Source organism: Paramisgurnus dabryanus, chromosome 24, assembly GCF_030506205.2.
Source record: "Paramisgurnus dabryanus chromosome 24, PD_genome_1.1, whole genome shotgun sequence".
Classification (NCBI taxonomy): domain Eukaryota; kingdom Metazoa; phylum Chordata; class Actinopteri; order Cypriniformes; family Cobitidae; genus Paramisgurnus; species Paramisgurnus dabryanus.
This window is the reverse complement of record NC_133360.1, coordinates 27,363,507-27,384,365: the sequence shown is the minus strand read 5'-3', so window position 1 is coordinate 27,384,365 and position 20,859 is coordinate 27,363,507. Positions and strand designations below refer to the sequence as shown.

General features: G+C 36.5%; 1 protein-coding gene and 1 long non-coding RNA gene across 6 annotated transcripts in view; both read left to right on the top strand.

The window, feature by feature from the left end:
- The window catches only part of LOC135741239 (solute carrier family 2, facilitated glucose transporter member 5-like), a 179,142-nt gene that overhangs the window by 113,446 nt on the left and 44,837 nt on the right, over positions 1-20,859 (top strand). The window lies entirely within an intron of this gene.
- LOC135745266 (uncharacterized) lies at positions 3,998-12,673 on the top strand. 5 transcript variants are annotated; one of them, XR_012335985.1, is made up of 6 exons: positions 3,998-4,332; positions 4,908-4,950; positions 6,052-6,169; positions 6,429-6,794; positions 7,705-7,762; positions 10,122-12,673. It is a non-coding gene; the product is annotated as an uncharacterized lncRNA (long non-coding RNA). The 5 variants fall into 5 exon arrangements; XR_012335988.1 differs by having other exon boundaries at positions 4,300-4,332; positions 6,080-6,169; XR_012335986.1 differs by lacking the exon at positions 3,998-4,332 and adding an exon at positions 4,535-4,700.

Below are 20,859 nucleotides of genomic sequence, written 5' to 3'. Positions count from 1 at the left end.
TTTTGTCAGGATTGTCGCATGCACGCGAAAGAAAAAACAAATCATTGTTGCATTCAGTGGCAATCATAATTTCTCTTATTTTCACCGGAAAAAATTTGGCTAGTGGAAATGCTGATTGGCTGGTAACTTTAGAAAGTTACCAGCCACTTTGGCTGGTGGTCAAAAAAGTTAATTTAGAACCCTGGTTGCAAGTTTACAAACATTGCAGGGTGCGCGCGCATCAACCTTAATTATTGAAGCGTTCTTTATTGTTTGTATATAAATAAAACTTGATTTTAGTTGGATCTGTTTTTCTGTCTTTATTTTTGCAGTGTTACTGTGATACATATATGAATTATAATGTTAGGCTAGTAACGTAATAGTCGCATCTACTGGTATATTAACATCACGCACCCAGCACTGACTCTGTTGGAACTATTTTCCACGCAACAACTCCTTGGCATTTTGACTTACAGACACAGCTACTTGCCTATCCACCACCCCCAGCTCTTCCTGGAGCGTGCTTGAGGTGGTCTGCCATAGCTGCATCTATTTATGAGTCAGTTTGGGCTCCACCTCTTCACAGCATCTGAAGGAAGAGAAGAATATGTTTCTTTTTAAAATGAATACAATTAAAAAAAATTAGGTAAATGACATGCACTTACTTTCAAAATCTTTATGTCTACAGCTAAAATGATATATATAAAATTGTATAAAATATGTTCTGCTTTAAATAAGTGTTAGATCAGTTTTGGGGGAAACAGCATTTGTCCCCTCCCTCTTCTATTGAGAAAGACCCTAGGTGTGTAACTGTCAAAAAATGAACAGGATATTTCTGCTAAAGACAGGTGAGCTGATGTCCCTTGAATAGATAAAGCACAGCAATAAAATTACATCAATATACAAGTAAAATTATATTCAATATAAAGTTTTTTTAGATCAACATTCCCCAAATAACCTTGAATAACATAATAAAAGGTGTGCCTTTAAAAGACTTCTTTTCCAGATGTCCACCACCCTCATATTGAACTTTGCCATAAGACAATTAAACATAATTCTGTGAAAATAATGTAAGATTATTTCACCTTAGACAAATAACCTAAAAGGTCAATAAATCACAATTAACAGTAATGAGCTATTGTATACAATGTTCAAACATACACTATCCCAGCAAACATTGGTCCGACCGCAACGTCGTGTCCCTGGCCAAAAATAGTCGCGGTATGACGGCACAAATCGGTGAAAACATGTAACACAGAACATTTCATAAAAATGCATTCAGATACATTTGTACATGTCTATAGTTCTATGGGGTTGCATGTACTGTATAATTGTTACTTTGACTTTTACTTCAATATTTATACCCTGTTGTGAATCGGTTGTAAGAGGACGTCACTAGGTGACGTCTTTTACACGTGCATTTATAGTCCATCATGACCCTCTATAAAAAATCATAAACCTTCTATAAAGTCATTGTGAAATATGCAAATGCTGTGCTTACACCTTGCTTAATACTGCAATAATTAATTTAAAGGCGGAGTCCACGATGTTTAAAAAAACGCTTTGGAAAAGGAGACGGGCCGACTACCAAAACACATATACTGTAGCCAATCAGCAGTAAGGAGCGTGTCTACTAACCGACATCCTTGCCGGGTTGCGTATGTGTGGGGCGGGTCTTTTAAAAGAAGGTCCAGATTCTATTGGGGTAGAGGCGTGTTTGTTTAGGTGATTTCAAATATCAACATTGGCTTTCAAACATTGTGGACTCCGCCTTTAAGTGCAAAAAGTAGTTTTTAAGAGGTTGTGAATAGACGTCCACTGACGTCTTTTACACGTCTAGACTAGACTAGTAGGAAAAAACAGAATTATCTTTATGAAATACACGATTTGTATACAAAGTAAATATATTAACTTTATCTTGTTTAAATAAATTATAATCACAAAGTGCCCAGTGTGATTGCAAAGCCACCATACATTTTAGTCATTATTTCAACATGCTTTATTATTAAATGTATGCATATATGAAGCCAGATTCATCAATTTTGTTCTCCAACACAAATCTCTAAATTTAGTAAATATACAGACTTACTTTAAAACATGTCAGAGACTGATCCAAAGGCAAAATAATGATTGCATGAATAATTGTAATTTGTCTTGCTTTCAAATTGATGTTAACTTTCACAAAGGAACAGTATTGTGACACAATTAAAAGCAGAAACATTATGACAGCTAACATGCTTAAAATAATATTTTATTCTCACATTAGATTTATTAAAAGATTAAAAATGCATATATTACAGTTTTCTGTCCATGCATCAGTGGTTTGTAGCTGTCAGTTTTAACACCTTGTAGATGATCTGATAATCTCAGCTCCTTCCTTTTTTCTAAGTAAAGTAACTAAGTAAAGACCACAGCCTTGTCTCGTACACCATACTTCTAGAAAGGGTCGCTCGGTCAACAACATGCTACCGTTTAGGCAGAACAATAATTTCCACTACTAAAGATAGCTTTATTAGTACTCTCCCAGACCTGTCACAAATGAAACATGTAGCAGATAACTGTGAAGATCTGGATATTGTAATAGAAACCCTGAACAACATTTGTTCTAGCACGCTGGAAGCTGTTGCTCCCATTAGATCAAAGAGAATCAAAGAAAAATGCTAGCACCATGGTATGACCATCATACCGCAGCCCTTAACTCTTTCCCCGCCAGCATTTTTCATCATTTTCACAAAAGTTTAATGCCTCCCAGCAAATGCTTTTCTTTAAATATATAAACATACAATATATTAAATGAAAGAACAGACACTCTGCATTAAAAAAAAAAGTTTAATCCTACCTTCTTTTTATCACCTCTCAAATATGGGTAGGTTTCTTCAAAAACACCAAATTGTGAGCAAAAGCTGACATAATTCAATTTATTAAAGGACTCTTTTAATAGAGATCAGATGCAGGGCGATCCTCGAAACTTAGACAGACATACAGCTGTTTGCCCTAGGGCAATACTTCCAGGTTTTATAAGTAGCGGTATTGTGGTTTGACAAGATAAGTCGTCAATGGCAAGGAAAGAGTTAAAAGGTAGCTAGAAAAATTGAGTGAAATTGGAGAAGCACAAAGTTAGAGTTATAAGGTGCGTTCCATTCGACCGTAAGTGGACTGCGAAGTGGACTTCACAGGGTATTCCGCCATCTTAAGTGAGATTCCAATCCGAAGGGAGCGAACATGTTCAGTTCGAAGGGCACTGCGCACGGCATAGGGAATCAGGGAACATCAATACATCACTTCACAGGAAGTGGAGAGCGATAATCACCCAACTGTCATTGCGCGCATCACGTGATCACCCGTCGGAACGGTCAGACCGCTATGCAATTATATGACAAGCGTTTAAAAACACATATATACACATAGTTAACCAAAGTTTAAAGTTTACTTTCATATTTGCATGACAGTTACAGCAGGGCTTCAATTCTGTTAATAGTCAAGTAATAGCAGCAATAGTCAATTAAAGTGTATAATAAACATACGTTTTTCATTACGTAGTACTCAATGTTTTTTTTATTGTATAGTGTACATATTTGAAATGTGATAGTAAATAAACATTAAAATATGAATGTAGTCCTATATATATTTATGTTATATCAATCTGCGCGACCCCATCGTTGACTTTCTTTGATGACGTTTGCAGGCCGTTCCAAATGAGCGGTTATTGTCCGTGAAGTCCACTTCAACTGATATACCGTGCTCAGGGAGTAGGGAGCAGTGAACACTCCGCAGGGACCCTGTCGAATGGAACGCACCTACCCACCCAGCACAAGACGTCATTTAGACGTTGTTTTTTGGGCTAAATCACGTCGGCCCGTCATGACCTTCATTTAGTCCAAAAAAAGACGTTGAAAACTGGTCTTTGTTTGGTCCGTCTTATTCAGTCCAAATTTAGCCTAAAATTAGACGTCTTTTTCGGACCACTTTTCAACGTGTCTCCATTCAATAATAATCCTGACAAAATATGCATGAATGTATACGTAGAAACGATAAATACTGAGCACATTGAACGATAATGAAACATGCTTTGTTTAAAGTCTATTAATATTTCTGTTTATTTTAATTAAATAAATATGTTAAATGTGCTCTAAACAGGTCATTTTGGTCCTGTACAGCACTGATAGAAGCACTTCATTTTCATCTTTAAACAAATATCTTTATTTTCTTTTAATATGATATTATTGGCAGAGGCGCGCGTCCGTCTCTCTCCGCATGCTTTGTGATCACGTGATTATTCAACCGGAGACGCGCGTTGGGTATTTACAGATTTTCTCCTCAGACAAGTCTTTCTGTTTTGTGGTTGATTCTGGGGTAAGTTTCCTTAAATTCGTTGTTACTTTATTGAAATTAGCTCACAGGGATGTTAATTCAGTTGTCAGTATATGTCGATACGACTAATAATTGATCAATTTGAATGTTTATCGTTTGTTAGTAATGTTAGCTCGAGCGCTGTCAGCTTGACTGAGCTCGTCGCGCAGGTGTGACTCTTGTGAGCTAATGGAAATCTTTTATTTGTCTTTATATCTTCTATATAATCGTGTTATGCTTGTTTTTAAATGTATTTTAAATTGTTTAGTTAATTATAATGCAAGTTTACTCCCAGTATTGTAGTGTGGGCTTTTTTCAGTTTACGGCTAACCTGATTGAGCCCGTGGCACAGCTGTGAGCTAACAGTTAACGTTAGTGGATATTTGTTTTATAACGTGTTGTGAAACGTTTTTTCTTAAGTGTATTAAACAAATTATATCGCAAGTTTACTCCATGTATTGCAATGTATGTGTGCTTTGTTCAGCTCCCTATCAAAATTACATTAACTACTCTACTTTAAAATGTTAAAGGCCATTCTGAATAAATAACTGTTGTATATTTATTGTTACTTCTTTCAGATCCTTTTCTTGGTGTGTCTTGATGTTTTCTATTGGCTAAAGAGTAAGTATTACTTTGTTCATATTTTCACAGCCACCAGAATTAGACTCAAGTCAAGTGCTCAAAAGTGAAATAGCATGTTGGTCTCTTCAATGCAATGATAAATAAAATAGTTATAACTAATTAAATAGTCATATCTCACTTTGACTTTATGTACAGTTTGCTCGAGGTCAAAACACAGCTCATTCATACAAATCAAACAGTGACACTGGCTATATGTCTGCTTTCTTTTTTTATAGCAATAAAAGCATAGAGATATATAAAGCAAAGACAACTATAAGATAATCCTTTAGGAGCCAGTAAAACATCTACAGTTACAGCAGTAAACATACTTGTTATGGGGTAAGAAAAACTAGTACAGTGTAGATATGAACTATGGTATCCTAAGCACTTCTCTTATTATTGCTTCTGTCTTGTTCTTCATTTTTTGTTGTGCAAATAAGGAGACTTAGAGTAAGTACAAATTGAGCTTTTAGTACTGACGGGAATATTACATCGCCATTCGTTTGAAAGAAATAACAGACACTTTGAATGAAAGTGGTATGAATACTTAAAGGAATAGTCTATCCATTTTCCATATTAAACTATGTTATTATCTTAACTAAGAAGAGTTGATACATCCCTGTATCATCTTAGTGCGTGCACGTAATCGCTGGGGCGCGCTGCGACACTTCGATGGCATTTAGCTTAGCCTCATTCATTCAATGGTACCAAACAGAGATAAAGTTAGAAGTAACCAAACACATCAACGGTTTTCCTATTTAAGACGAGTAGTTATACGAGCCAGTTTGGTGGCACAAAATAAAACGTAGCGATTTTCTAAGCGTATTTAAAAGAGGAACTATATTTTATGGCGGAATAGCACTTTTGGGAGTACTTTGACTCGCCTGAAAAATCTGCTCCCCTTCTCTCTCTCATAATGGGAGAGGGAGGGTGTTACTGCGCCGAGTCAAAGTACTCCCAAAAGTGCTGTTCCGCCATAAAATATAGTTCCTCTTTTAAATCTGCTTAGAAAAGCGCTACGTTTTATTTTGTACCACCAAACTTGCGCGTATAACTACGATAATAATACTTTTTCTGATGCTGCTGTTTACTCCATTGTAGCATGTCTCTGTGAAACTGACAATCTCAGGTAGGAGCTGCTGGTTTGTGGTTGGCAGTATGGATCACAGTCTGCAACTCATGAGGAGCTGGGCTGGAGACATGAAGAGGTTGTCAACAGGTGTGTTCCTATACTTTATCAAAATGAGATAGGGATCAGTCATGTGGGCCAATGTGTGTGAAACTTAATGTTTTTGCAAAGTCTTCAAACTCTTTGTGTTGATATTGTGGACCTTTTAATTTCACTGGTATGCCATGTCTCGCGAAAGTGACTAAGCTTGCTGATGACAGTGGCAGCCATAGTAGTGTTGAGTTTGTCTAATTGGAAGAAATGGTTAAAGTAATCTACATTAACCATTTATTCATTGTTCGAGGTGAAGAGGTCTGAAGCTAATACCTGCCACGGTCTGATTGGTATTTCATTAGGAATCATGGGTTCCTTGGTATTTGAATTATGTTGAACCAGGCAAGTACTCCATCTTTCGATCATGTGTTCTATCTGCTTACACATTTCTAGCCAGAATAACATTTCGTGCTCTTAGCTTAGACTTCTCAGCGTGTGCGCATATCTCAGGTCAGATATGACTATTTTCTTATCTTCACTGGTCAATGAAAGTTTGTCTTAAAAGTCAATAATGTATGTGGGAAATTGTCTCCTCTTTGCAGGCCATCCATCCAAGATCATCTATCTGAGCTGCTGAAAACTGCCTCGGTACGGATCTGTTGGAGCTTTGTGTCACTGACTGGTAAGTTTTTATAATTAAGTGAATCTACATGTCCATATCTTTGATGAGATTGTCATGTTTTGTTGCTATGGTCTTTCTGGAGAGGGTGTCTGCCACAGGAATCTCCTTTCCTGTTTTCGTGTTAGATGTCATATTTCTAGGGCTGTAGAATCATTCTTTAAAGCCGTGGAGGAGCGGCATCTAGCAGGACCCTATGAAATCCATTAAATTTTTGTCCCGAATTCAGTTTTATTTTTCTCAAATAATCACACCAAACGCTTTTTAAAAAAAGAGCAGTGTGACGCGACTTTTCATATTGCTAGCAAACAACGAGTCAGCTGTCTTGTCAATCAAATATTGAAGCGTGATATTATTTAGCTATAAACTGTCATATTAGCAGAAACTTTATAAAGAGGACGCTTGCTCTGACCTTGTTTGAGGGTGAGAGGTGCACAAACACATAGGAGAGTGAGCGAGTGGAGTCCGGTTCTTCAAAGCAACTGTAAACTTCCCTCACCACACCGTAAGGCCCGCCTCTCCCCCCATTCGATTGGACAATAGAAAGATGCGAATGTTGTCGGCTGCTTTTCCGCTCTCAGCGCTCCTTCAAAAGCGTGTGCTGCGGCTGGTGACAAAAAACGCAAGGCGTTCGGCGCGCATAAAAAGTGTGCGCAAATACTCCCTGCCCATAGAATATAATTAAAAAAGGCGCCTGCAACTGCCATAAATGCGTTTGGTGTGATTGGCCCCTAAGAGTGATTCTTAGCTTTAAGAAATTGGACAACTTGCTTTTATACTTAAGATTGAAAGTAGGAGTATATTTCATGAATTCTTAGTACTTAAGACAAAAATGGCACTTTCAGAAGCTTGATAAATATGGGAACAGTAGTCCAACTTAAAACTAACTTCAGTTTCTTTCCTTTCCTATCAGTATTTCTGCAAATTCCTGTTCCGTGTCACATGGCTTATGCAAGACTGAATCCATAAAGGTGAGTCGTCATCATCATGAGAAACGTCTTTGCTCACTGCATGCACATTTCTTTTATAAGCAGAATGACACACTTTGGTGAAGTGATTGTGTTTTTGGGGCTGTTTAAACCTGGTATTAAAGCCGCTCTATGCATTTCGGCGTTTTTGTCAAACAGCGACCCCTAGAGTCGCTGGAGAATACTTGCAACTGTCGTAATTTTCCACTCTAGTACTCCAAAGGTAATGACCAGGTAATGTTTCACAATTTCATACAAATATTAGGCTACTGCATAGTCTACTAAACTACAGATGATGGTAATAGGATAATAAGAAGTTTATTCCAAGTGTAGAGTGCATATAATAATAAAGTACCGCGTTTGCTAGCTTGTAACGTTTTTTAATGGTTGCAGCTAAATCACAAGTAAACATTACAAAATGCCATGACAAAGTTAATTGTGTACGTTGCATTATTTCATAACATTGTTTCGCTATAATGTCACTATACATGATTATTGCTATCTATCATAATAGTTTGCAAATTGTGCATGTTTACACAATTTACAACCTCTAGGCTTATTTATGTCCTGATAATTATGTGAGATATTGACAACTGTTGTCATGATAATCGCATGACATACTACAAGCAAGCGCAACAACATACAACATAGACCGCAAACAAGTTTACAAATAAGAGATTTACTTACTAGTCCATCAACAAGATGGCCAAATCAGCATCCCATCCAGTGCTGTCTTTTAGCTCATGCCAACGAGTAAAAACCTGACCGAGTGGGACTCTTGTCCGGTTACTAACGCGGTCAGATTCTCTTTTCCTTTTCCAACTCTCTTCCGAACGCGCTTTCTTAACTTTTAAATTGTTTAGCCTCACGTCTGAAATTCGCGCGTGCAGTTGTTGTCATAGGCTTGATCAACTTTATGCGGCGCTGCAAGAACTGACAGCCGGATGACGTCAAAGTGCCGTCTCGGATCATTCTCGCGGTACTTTGACATCATACAGCGGTCGGTTCTTGCAGCGCCACACAAAGTCGAACAAGCCTAACGTGTGTGACGTCGTTGCCGTAAAGCAAGTCGTGATTCTCGCGAGATTTGTCAGGGGCGATTCTCTCAAGCTTGCATTGCTGGTTTTGGTAGGGGCGTCCTCCCCGAGCTTCAACAGGAGGATGATTCGCCCTACTATGACTTTGTTTACCACCGAAATAACTTTGAAGTTGTTACATTAAGGTAAAATAACTGCATAGTGTGTCTTTAAGATGTGTGTGTTTTTTTGTCGATCGGATCATAAGCGGATGAGAAGGACACATTCTGTTTACACCTGGTATTTAAATCCGTCAGTTTTGTCCCCTTTCAACCTCTTCTGTTCTGAATACTTTTAGGGGGTGGTTTGTGGAGACTGTGGGCGATTCCTTCTGCTGTCATTTAAACATGAGCAGGAGTAATGACGGGATTTAAATGGACGCAGCTAATATTATGCCAGAGTCCGCTGCTTGTAAGTAAACATGCGGCACAGTGTTTTGAACATTTATATGTAAAAGCTTTCTTTGATATTTCTTTGATATTCTCTTGTGGGTGTTGGAACACATTCTACCACATGCACGCTTACACTACATAAGCAATCCGATTAAAAGTGTTTTCAACTACCTCTGAATGTGGTCAAAAGTGGACAACCTCAAGATGTTTTGAACATCATTTACACATGTCTTTAGCATCGTCCACTTGTGATCCGATCAACAACAGCACATCTTAATACCAAGTGAAAATAGCCCCTTTTTTACTTGCGCTTCCAAGCTTTATAATGGTAGAAAACATCAATTAGGGAACAACTTCTGACTTTAAACCTCAATAAAGTGCATTCATCCTTCACAGAGGTAATCCATATTCAAATGTTTACCGCAAACTAGTTATTATAGTTTATAAAGTTTAAAACATTATCTTTTCTTACTATATAGCATCGATGACCCACAGAAGAACTTTATTAACCCCTTGGAGCGGTGTGGATTACTTCTTTAAAGGCTGCACTTCTTTGGGAAAATGTACCCTGATCCATGTTTTTTCCCATATTAAGCTCGGAAAAGCAAGGACATTTACTAAAATAACTCAAAATGTGTACGTCTAAACATGTGTATGTCGAGTTACTGAGTGTGAGTACATCATGGGGTAATTTTAAAATCTGTCTAAAGCATTGCTTTAAATATTTAAATGGTGTATAGCAATACATAATTGGGACTAAATAACAAAGGTAAAATAAAATATAAATTCCTTTTAATATTAGTGTACCTAATTGGATTGATCATGCTTTACTTTTTGTTAAGACAACCCCTGTTTTTAATGTTAACATTTAATTTTTTTTATGTTCTCAATTAGATGCTGTAACCATAAAGCAACCAGGACAACACACCTGGAGTGACCAAGAGCATGATGAAGAAAGAATCGGACGAGAAAATATCAACTGGTGCCCATGATGAGACATATTGTTCTTGGACCTGCTTTTTCTGTTTAGTAATAAGTGGTTTTATGTGGTTGCATAAAAGTAATTTAATATTCAATCCACAAGCTAAATTTCCTACATTTTCTTAAAAGGGTAGTTGACCCAAAAAGGAAAATTCTGTCATTTACACAAACAGTTTGGTTACAAACATTTCTCACAATATCTGCCTTCCTGTTTATCAGAACAAAGAAATCTATGTGGGTTTGTAACAACATGAGAGTGTGTAAATGATGACATAATTTTCATTTTTGGGTGAAGTACCCCTTTAACATTTTTATACCCAGGGGTAGGGGTGTGCAGCGGAGTCTGTATTTGTATCTGTAACAGTCTCAAAATTTTTTTTTTTTTTTTTTTTTTTTTTAACAGTCTCAAAATTATTTGTATCTGTTTTGTATTCTGATGAAACCGGAAGTGGGTGGGTCTTAAACCGAAAGTTTGTCATATTACATTAAAATGGCATTTTAAATGCATTTTTGCTTTTTATTATAATTATAACTTAAATAACTGTAAATATTTATTAAAAAATAATACAAAATTTAAATCAAAAAGACAAATAACTTGATTCTCGCTAGTAATACTCATGGAAAGCAAACAACTCATTTTTAAAGCCTCATACAGCTTGTGCTATGCATTATTGTATTGTAGCATTAAAATAACAAACTTGAAAGCACGTTGACAAAACTGTAGGCTAGATCACCCTTAAATGTTTATTGTGCCTGTCAGCACAATTCCATGAGACCCATTCTTTCTAAATGAGTGCGATGTTTTCAGAAAAAAATAAGTAGCCTACATTAATCCCTAGTCTAGCGATTTAAATATAGTAATTAAACATCTAAAATGATCGTTATTTGTAAGTTTTCTAAAAGAGTAAAATATAGCCTAATACTACTCATATATCCATGTCTGACATCTTGGTTTCAGTTTAAAAACATGCAGGAATTTGAAAATAAAATGCAGGACTTGCTTGATGCTTAAAGAGTTATTAAAAAGTTCGGGAACTGATTTATGTTAAAAAGTTATTAAGATCGACAAACTCGCGCTGACTGACAGATCCGAAATGCAACGCAGGGACACGCAAGTGGCGCAGTATATGCACAGAATAGTTCAAAAACATCTGTTTTGATAAGAATTTACGAAAGCATAATAAGCATTAGAACAAACTTGCTGAGCTCATTTTTATCTATGTCCATATAGCGTTTGCGCGAATATAACAAATTGTTTTTCTTATTAATCTTCATCTAAATAAATAATCAGATATTTGTTTAAATTTTTAAATAACAGTATGCTCTATTAAAAATCAGTTTTGACTTATTTCAAAACCAGCAACATGATTTAAAACAATAATGTAATTAGAAATATTTAATTCAAATGTTTCAGTTGTTATTTGCTTACTTTATTTTTATGTTAATTGCAATTCATGTCATAGTATTCTTCAGTTAAAATTTTGCTTTTAAAATGTTACATTTTCATATTTTTATCTATTTACTTATTTATTTTATATTCACCTAGATTGACAATAAAGCTTGCTTCGACTAGAAGTAATTAAAATATCATCTACCGGTGCCACAAAGATACAGAGTTATTAACGAATATTTTATTATCAGAGTGCAGCATTTTATCAAGGTTTTCTGGTCTAATTAAATAAAACGGAATTTTTCTTTACAGTTGGGTTAAAAGAAGTTTGATATTAGCAGCGTTTTTAAGATTTTAAACTAATTCCAAAACAGCTCGCGTTTCTAAATAAGGGTTGCGCCGAAAATGTCATTTTATAGATTGCACTCATTCACTTCACACACATATTATTCGTGCTTTAAGGGGTTTATAATTTAGAGCTGTTCCAGTAAACATGTGATTATGGCTGGCCGAATATTTTCTCTGTTATTCGGATGAATTCGTTGTTCGTTTTGAAGCTATTATCCGTGCCCTTCCGAATAACGTATTCGGCTTCGGTCACATCCCTACCCAGGGGTAAAAAAAATGTATGTTAAACATTTTTAGTTTGTCTTTTTTTGTTACTGCTACTTTCAACAAGACTAATTATTCAGCCAAGCTTATTTTGTAGTTTAAGAAATGAACAGCTTTTATGGGTTTTAAGACACAGATATGTGCTCACTGTTTGCCCATAGAATGCCCAGTGGTCCCACAATTTTCTCGCAGTATGCCCACATTTTTCCCACGTATTTGTATTTAAATAAATTTTTCCACACAGTATTTTGTATTTGTGATATCTGAATTTGTGATAGTAATTTGAATTTTAAAACAATTCCATGTATGTATGGCTATCTCAGATCATATGTGAAAGGCAGTTTCTGGTATAAATAGCAGAACACAAAAGGCTTTCTGTGTCAGAAATGCAGTCAAAAAGTGGGACAACAAGGATAACTGATCATGAAGGTAAGAACCTTAACCATGCCAGGTGAGGGATATATAATGGCTGAAAAAAACAATAAACCAATTAATGAAATATTCATGTCATATGTGTGTTTGACATATAAAGTCGTATTACTTTTTTGTTAGCTGTCCTATTTTGAGATAATTATTAGCCTAATAATAATAATAGTATAATTAATATTATATAATACATTCTTGAAACAAGGTTAAACCCTTGGAAAGACATGGGAAATAATAGGAAATAATATAGAAATTTAGCCCATTTATAGACGTCTTTTCAACGACCACGAAAAGACGTCTTTTAGCCTTTCACTTTTCAACCAAATTTAGCCTTTTTCTAGACGTCGCTTTATAGACGTCTTTTCAACGACCATGAAAAGACGTCTTTTCACCTTTCACTTTTCAACCAGAATTTCACGTCATTAAGACGTCTGGAGAAGTCGTCGTTTCGACGTCTTTTCAACCAGATTTTGCTGGGTGGGTACAGTGTGCAGCATGGAAAGAGAGTGTTCAACACTACAGACAGGCTATAAAAAACACCAGATCTGCCTATCTCAGCAAGCTTATTGAAGAAAATCATAATATCATTTCCTCTTTAGCACAGTTGCGAAATTGACTAGAAACAAAGAACAAACAGAAACCGATATTAAACTCCAACATAATATTCACGACTTCATGAACTTCTTCACTAACAAATTATTGTTGTTAGGGAAAACATAATAGCTATGCAAGCAGCCACTATTTGACCCAATAGTACATGGAAGACTAAATTACCACATGGACATCTTGATTGATACAATTGTCAGCTCTCAAAGTTAATAAAATCATCCAAATCATCATCGTTAGGGGTGTAACGATATTACGAACCGAACCGAACGATCGCGATACACCACCCACGATATGAATCGCGAACCTCCCGTGTCGTGTCGCGGTACTCTCACGCCTCCTGCTGCCCATTGTTGAGGTTAAGGTCACTTATCTCTGACTAACTAATCTATGTATTAAAAAAATATATTTGCATATATTTGATTAAATTGTATTAGTAACGACTAATAAGAGCTTTTAAAATGCTGTTCTAAATAGTATATTCCAAAGTTACTGTTTTCCAAGTGCATGTCATGTCATGTCACGTGACTTGGGAGTGAGCGCAGGTCACAGGATGGCTGCTCCGCCTGAGATTGCAGATCCCCCGGACACATTTAAGTCTCTTTTGTGGGAACATTGTGTGGTTTCCAGTGGAGTACAGGAATGGAATTCGTGTCGTAGACAAATCACACACAATCTGTCGTAACTGTGCGTGTGCTTGCGTTCGCGTGTGTGTGTGCTTGCGTTCGCGTGTGTGTGTGCTTGCGTGTCAGATCAGGTTAACCGAAGCGAAATAGAAGAGCGCGAGATCATTCTTCAGAACAAAAGTACAAATGTAACAAGACGTCGTCTGTCTGAGGTAAAACCAGAGGGTTTACACGTTTGTTGCTATTTTAATCGCAACAGAGATTTGATTTGTTTATTTTTGCCTGTTCAGCACAAGTTCGCGTGTTTAATCGCCTCCGCTGTCACTGTGAGAAAAAAATCTATAATTCATTTGTTTCATGATGTTAAACATGTAAAGTAATGCATGGTCTCTGTTCATCTGTTCTCTTCTTCACAAATAATTAAACACATTTTAACTTGAATGCTCGTTTTGTAAGTCCATGATTAAAAATGAACATGTAAACAAAAACAATTATTATCATTAAAGCATGAAATGACGAATAATAAGTGATGGCAGAATTTTTATAAGTGAAAGTCAAACGCGACCTATGGTGTGTGTGTAATGATTTTACCTTGATTAGTTCATTACTGATAATAAACCCACATTATACTCAGATTTACAGATTCATAGTACATTTATTTCATGCATTAGTTGACTTCACAAGTTACATTTTCAGCATTTTAGCTAAGGAATGATATTCATCACCTGATAAACAGCTAATTAGAGTCCTGCATTACTAAAGTTAAAGTCTGATTTTAAGTTTGTTTGCCAAAGTTAATAAAGAAACGTTTCAAGTTGTTTTTGTTGTTGTTATTAAGTTAAGTTAATCTATTGTTCCTTAGCATTGCTGGTAAAATGACAGGAACCCTACACCCACAGCAAACCGAACCGAATCGGACCGAACCGTGGCTCCAAAACCGTAAACCGATCCGAACCGTGCAACTGGTGTATCGTTACACCCCTAATCATCGTGTATATTAGACAGGGGACCCTGTTCCCACAAAATTACTAAAATAAGTATTTCCAGTACTAAATATTTTTAACTCATCGTTAGAACTAGGATACGTTGCAACAGCTTTCAAACTGGCATTTATTAGACCGCTCATTAAAAAAACACACCTCGACCAATCTTAATAGTTTTAGACCATTCTCAAACCTCCTTTTTCTTTCTAAAATGCAGCTATGTGTATTCTTAGTGAATAATAGTACGTATGAAAAGTTACAATCAGGATTCAGGCCCCACTATAGCACAGAGACAGCACTGCTTAGAGTCACAAATTACCTCCGTTTAACATCAGATTGTGGTGAAGTTTCAATTCTTATATTACTAGACCTTAGTGCAGCCCAGAGCATGTGAGCGGTGCGGAGCGGGAGCGGAGCGTTGAGCGGTGGGGTAATATTTCCATCAGAGCGCATTTCCGAAATTTTTGCTCCGCTCGCTCAATACGCTCAGCACCGCTCGCTCATCCCAGAATGCCCTTTGGTAATTTGCTAGTTCGAGAATCTGTAAAAATGGCTAGCAATAAGTTATGGAGTTCCAATATTGTTTTAATGAAGTCGCCAGCCTTATATAGAAATGAAAGAAATGCAGAGGTGTAAAGTACTTGAGTAATTTTACTTGATTACTGTACTTAAGTATTATTTTTGGGGATTTTTACTTTACTTGAGTACAATTTAAAATCAGTACTTTTACTTTTACTTGATTACATTTTTTTAAGAAAAAAAGTACTTTTTACTCCTTACAATTTTATTTAGTGTCAAAAAGTACATATTTTTTAGAGATCACTTTATTCTATTTTCCCTTACTCTTACCAAACCAATTGAATTGTGCTGACGGCCAGTTTAATTTAAATGTTATTTATACAGCGTGCCACTCCCTGAAATTCATACGGTCATAGCTCAGGCACCTTAATTCCGGGGTGTTCGCCCTTCGGGTCCCTTATCCTACCTGAGAGGGCCTTTTCAACGAGCTAACCCCCGTCTCTCTAACCCTTTCTGTGGCCGACGGTCTCCTGAATTTCAAACGTTCGTGGCTCGGTCGCTTTAAGTCCTAGGCATTCGCCCTTGGCGTCCCTTATCCTGAGAGGGCCTTTCCAACGAGCCAACCCTGACGCTCTAACCCTTTCCCCGGCTGAGATACAGTGGTCATTCCCCTGATTTTCCCACGACCGTAGCTTGGATGCCTTTGGGTCGCTTATACCCGAGGGGACTTAAGGTGCCCGAGCTACAGCCGTGGAAAAAATCGGGGAAAGGACCACCGTATCTTGGACGGGGAAAGGGCTAGAGACTCGTGGGTGGCTTGTTGGAAAGGCCCTCTTGGGTAGGATAAGGGACCCGAAGTGCGAACGCCCTGGACTTAAGGTGCCTGAGCTAAGGCCAAGGAAAAATCTGGGAAGGGTTGACCATATCTTGGCCTGAGAAAGGGCTAGAGACCTGCGAGTGGGCTCGTCGGATGAAGATTTTTTCGCTTCTTTGAAACCGACAACACATTAAGCCAGCAAAAAGTTGGATGGATATCTGGCCTGAGTTTCAGACACCAGGAAGTCTCTGCTCACGTTCACTGCTATTTGCAGCCTCTCTATCAAGACTAAGACCTTGTTCACGCTGTCCGTCCAAATCTGATTTTGTTGCATGTCTGACTGGACAGACTCACTGTCCACATTGTGTATCACAACTGTTTAGATCCGATCTGTGCGTCCTGTTGGGTTTTGCAATTTTCTGGATTATCTGCACTGTTTCTATGGCAATGATGTCACACTGGCACAACAATCGTGTTTACATTTTACGTGACGCAACAGCATGACCGAAAAGCTACAAAAATACGATCAGCGTGGTCAGACTTAAATGTATTTCTGGAAATGTGATTTGAAAAGTATTTCAAACCACCTCTGGATATAGCTTGAAACAGAAAAGAAAAAAACAGATTTCATGTGGTTTTTAGCCGTTCACACGTTCTAAATGTGATTGGGTCCCAATCGAATATGCACCAAAATCAGATTTGGACTGACAGTGTGAACAAGAACTAATAGAACTCTATCTGCACTGGCTGTCTGTGAGATGCTTGATACTCAATTTTGAAAATCAGCTTCTGCTTTAGTTAAATTCGAGGTTTCAAAACTTTGAGTAGCATGTTGGATACTGAAATTAGGTTGTTTTATAGTTGAAATACAATTAAATACAAACAGTTGTAAAGCAGGATAAAACCCTGTATGTGGTGCATTCACTTCATGTTTTTAGAGATTAAAAGCTTAAACAAGAATCTCTAGTTTAAAATTTTCCTGTTACTTTTACTTTTTTAATACTCAAGTAAAATTTTAATGTGGTACTTTTTACTTTTACTCAAGTATAATTCTGGCCAGATACTTTTACTTTTAATTGAGTAAAATTTACACTCAGTACTTGTACTTTCACTTGAGTAACATTTTTGAGTACTTTTTACACCTCTGAAGAAATGAAACTAAGATGACAGAATAACTGTAGTGTCGTCTGCATCTAGATGCAGTTTTAAAGATTAAAATTACTTTAATCTAACTGATCAACACAAATACAAAGCGCCATAATATAGGCTAACTGATTGCTTACCAGCATTAAAACCACTTAAAATAAAAACCTAAGTTCTCCGCTCCGTGGATGAGGAAGCTTCAGCCAAAACGCCTTTAGTATTAACTGACTGAACACTTGACTCTTCTTTGGACATTTAGATATTAATTTTTTCATCAACAGCATGCGTGGAACATTATAAACATTGATGATAATCTGCCGACTCGACTGATTCAGCACGTCCTCTATTTTACAGAGAGTCCTCTTAATTAACGGCTTTTCGTTCGGTCCGCGTGAGCTAAACATTTTTGTTCTGTAATTTGCTCTCACGTAGGCTATATTTCTACATATTTTTGACCAAGTAACAATCGGGATAAAATGTAAGTTGTTTTAGTTAGCATTTAAGCTTCTGAAATGATGACAAATCAGTCTGACTAAAATGATCTATCCAGATGAATTTAGCCAAAATAATGATTTATTCGTTTTCATACTATATAGATACATGTTAATTTATCTACTAATATACTATTGAAAATGACATAAATAAATACTCATGGCCTTCTGTATTGCATTCGTTTTGTACATTTACAGGTTCAGAAATATGGTCTAATTTTAATTTCTTTAAGACACAGCTGTGTTCTGTATTTACCGATGCACTGTAAATTTGCACTTAAAAAACCTTCTTGTTAAGAAATTGTTCTTCAATTTATTTTAGTTTTTTCAAATAATATATTTATATAATAGTATAGTTTGTTAATCTTTCTCATAAGGGGGACGAATTATTATAATATTTCGTAATTACTTATTACATTTATTATTACTTAAAATTGTGAATTAGTAAAACATGTGGATGTCGTGGAAACAATTTGTTAATTTGAATTATATCCGGAGCTCCGTATCAGTTAAACTAGGTCTAATAGCCAACACACAACTGTACATAACTGCGATTTATCAGCTAATACTTTAATTAAATGCAATTATCCAAGAACGTCAGTATAGAAAACAATTAGGCTTACTAAAAAAATATTTATGTCGGAGCGGGATCTGAGCGGGAATTGGTTTATTTGCGAGCGTGAGCGGAAACTTAACGGAGCGCTTGCTTGGGCGGTGAGCGACTGAGTGGAGCGCTTGAACAGTAGAGCGGAATATTTAGCGGAGCGAACCAGGGGCGTCATGCACCAATTTTTTTTAAGGGGGCACAGTGTCAACAGCTCACAGAAATTTGTGCATACACAGACATCAAACGAAATATTATAGAGCTTTCAGTCTTTTCCATGGCACTTACATTTCTAACAATCTGAAAACCCCTGCTTTCATGCAAAAACCTCCAAAATAAAAGTGATGACTAACTTTCATATCAAATACTATTCAATCGGAATAATGACACATTTGCATCATATTCACATCTGAAACGGCATGTTTTATTTAAGTCTTAATGGGTTGTTTAATTGTGTAATTAATGCATTTTGCACAACAACTACATTATCATATAAAATTAATGTAATTTTAAATCCATAAAGTATATAAACAACGAAAATGACATAAGCTATAGCCACGTGATTGATTTTAATGTTCAATAATGATTTTAAAAAAATATGTTTAGATAAAATTATTAGAGGAACGGATTTTTGCATTAAATTTTACCTCATGTGAGCATGTGAGATTTCGCGCCCGCGTGAACTTTGGCGAACTTTGGCGTTGTGCCAAGAAGATGAATCTCTGCTAATATAACGTTGAGACGGTCACATTTAAAACCATACATTTTCTACACAGAGAAGGTTAACTGCACATTACCGTACTGGGGTTTGGAAATGTTGTGAGCGTTTCTAACACGTTTTAATTCCTCAGATTGCCAAATGCAGCAGCAAGCCAGCAACTCGTGAGCGCGCCCAGACACTGATGACGTCTGCGGCTGCGCTCTGACTGCAGCGCCAGCTGCCGCCAGAATAAAAGTAATGTAACATGATCAAAACACGATCAAAACGGCGAAAATCTCCGAAAAGTGACAAGGATGCAGCACAGAATGTATAATATTGTGCATATTAACAGATTAAAAGTCAAATAACAGATTAATGGACGCTTATTTGATTTTGAGGTTGGATGCAAAATCCATTGGCTCAAAAAAATCAAGGGGGCAGGTGCCCCCTCAGTTTGAATGGGCATGACGCCTCTGGAGCGAACCACCGCTCTGCTTCGCTCACATGCTCTGGTGCAGCCTTTGACACAATAGATCACACAATCTTACTCAATAGACTAGAAAACTATGTTGGCATCGGTGGTCAGGTGCACTCAAAAAAATGATTCAAGCCCTTCTTAGAAATGACACATTAAAATTGTGATCAATGAATTAAAAATACCTCATTAAGAGCAATAAGTATATATATTTAATTAGTATAACACAAAATGAATATGTACTCTAATTTATTGATTTATTTTTAATTGCGTTAACACAATTAGTTTGAGTCTAGGTTCTGGAAAGATAATTTCCCAGCATGCTTTGTATGCAACTGCTTTTCGAGAGTCATTTTTTAATTAAGTTTTATTTTATGCATTTTTAGGTAAAGAGAAAGACTTAATAGTGTTTAATGTCCGTTTATCTTATTGATTTAGAAGCATTTGTGTTATATTTTTTCAAATTGTTTGGTTACCATCGTGCAGAAGAGTGGCGCTTGTGGTTAGGTTGTGGATGTGACATATTTCTCTCAATGAGCACTATCTGTGTTAATGCCTGTTTGGAGATCAGTCTCTTCTCACATGCTCATCCAAAGTATCATATGTTATTATTATTAGCATGCTAACATGTGCTTATGCTAAACGTTTTATATGAAATAACAGAATTGAGTTATTCAGACTACACTACATTGAGTTAATCAAACTACGCTAAATCGAGTTATTCAGACTACACTAAATTGAGTTGAGGCAACTAATTGAGTATTGCCATTTACTTTAAATTGAGTTGGACTAACTCAATATATTTTTATTGTGTAAAGCAGTTTTTTATGAGTTAGGGGTACATATTCATATTGGATGGAAATCCTGCCCACAATTTTATTGAGTTAATCCAATGAATAATTTTTTTGAGTGTGTTAGCATGGTTTAGATTGTATCTAACCAACCTCTATAACTTTGTTTTGTGTAAATGAGGAAGAGTCATATCATTCCCCGGTTAAATACGGCATCCCGCAGGGATCAGTTCTAGGTCATATCCTGTTCTCGTTATTTATGTTACCTCTAGAAGACATCATCAGGAAACAAATACTGTCAATCTATCAGACAGATCACATGAGCACAGACACAGGTATGAGAGGAGTCACTGTTAATTGAGTCACAGCTGAAAAGTGCTGTTGATGAAGATGGGCTGCAACCTGTGAATATATTCAGATATAATAATAATATGGCACAATGTCAAATGCATTACTATTTATAAAAGA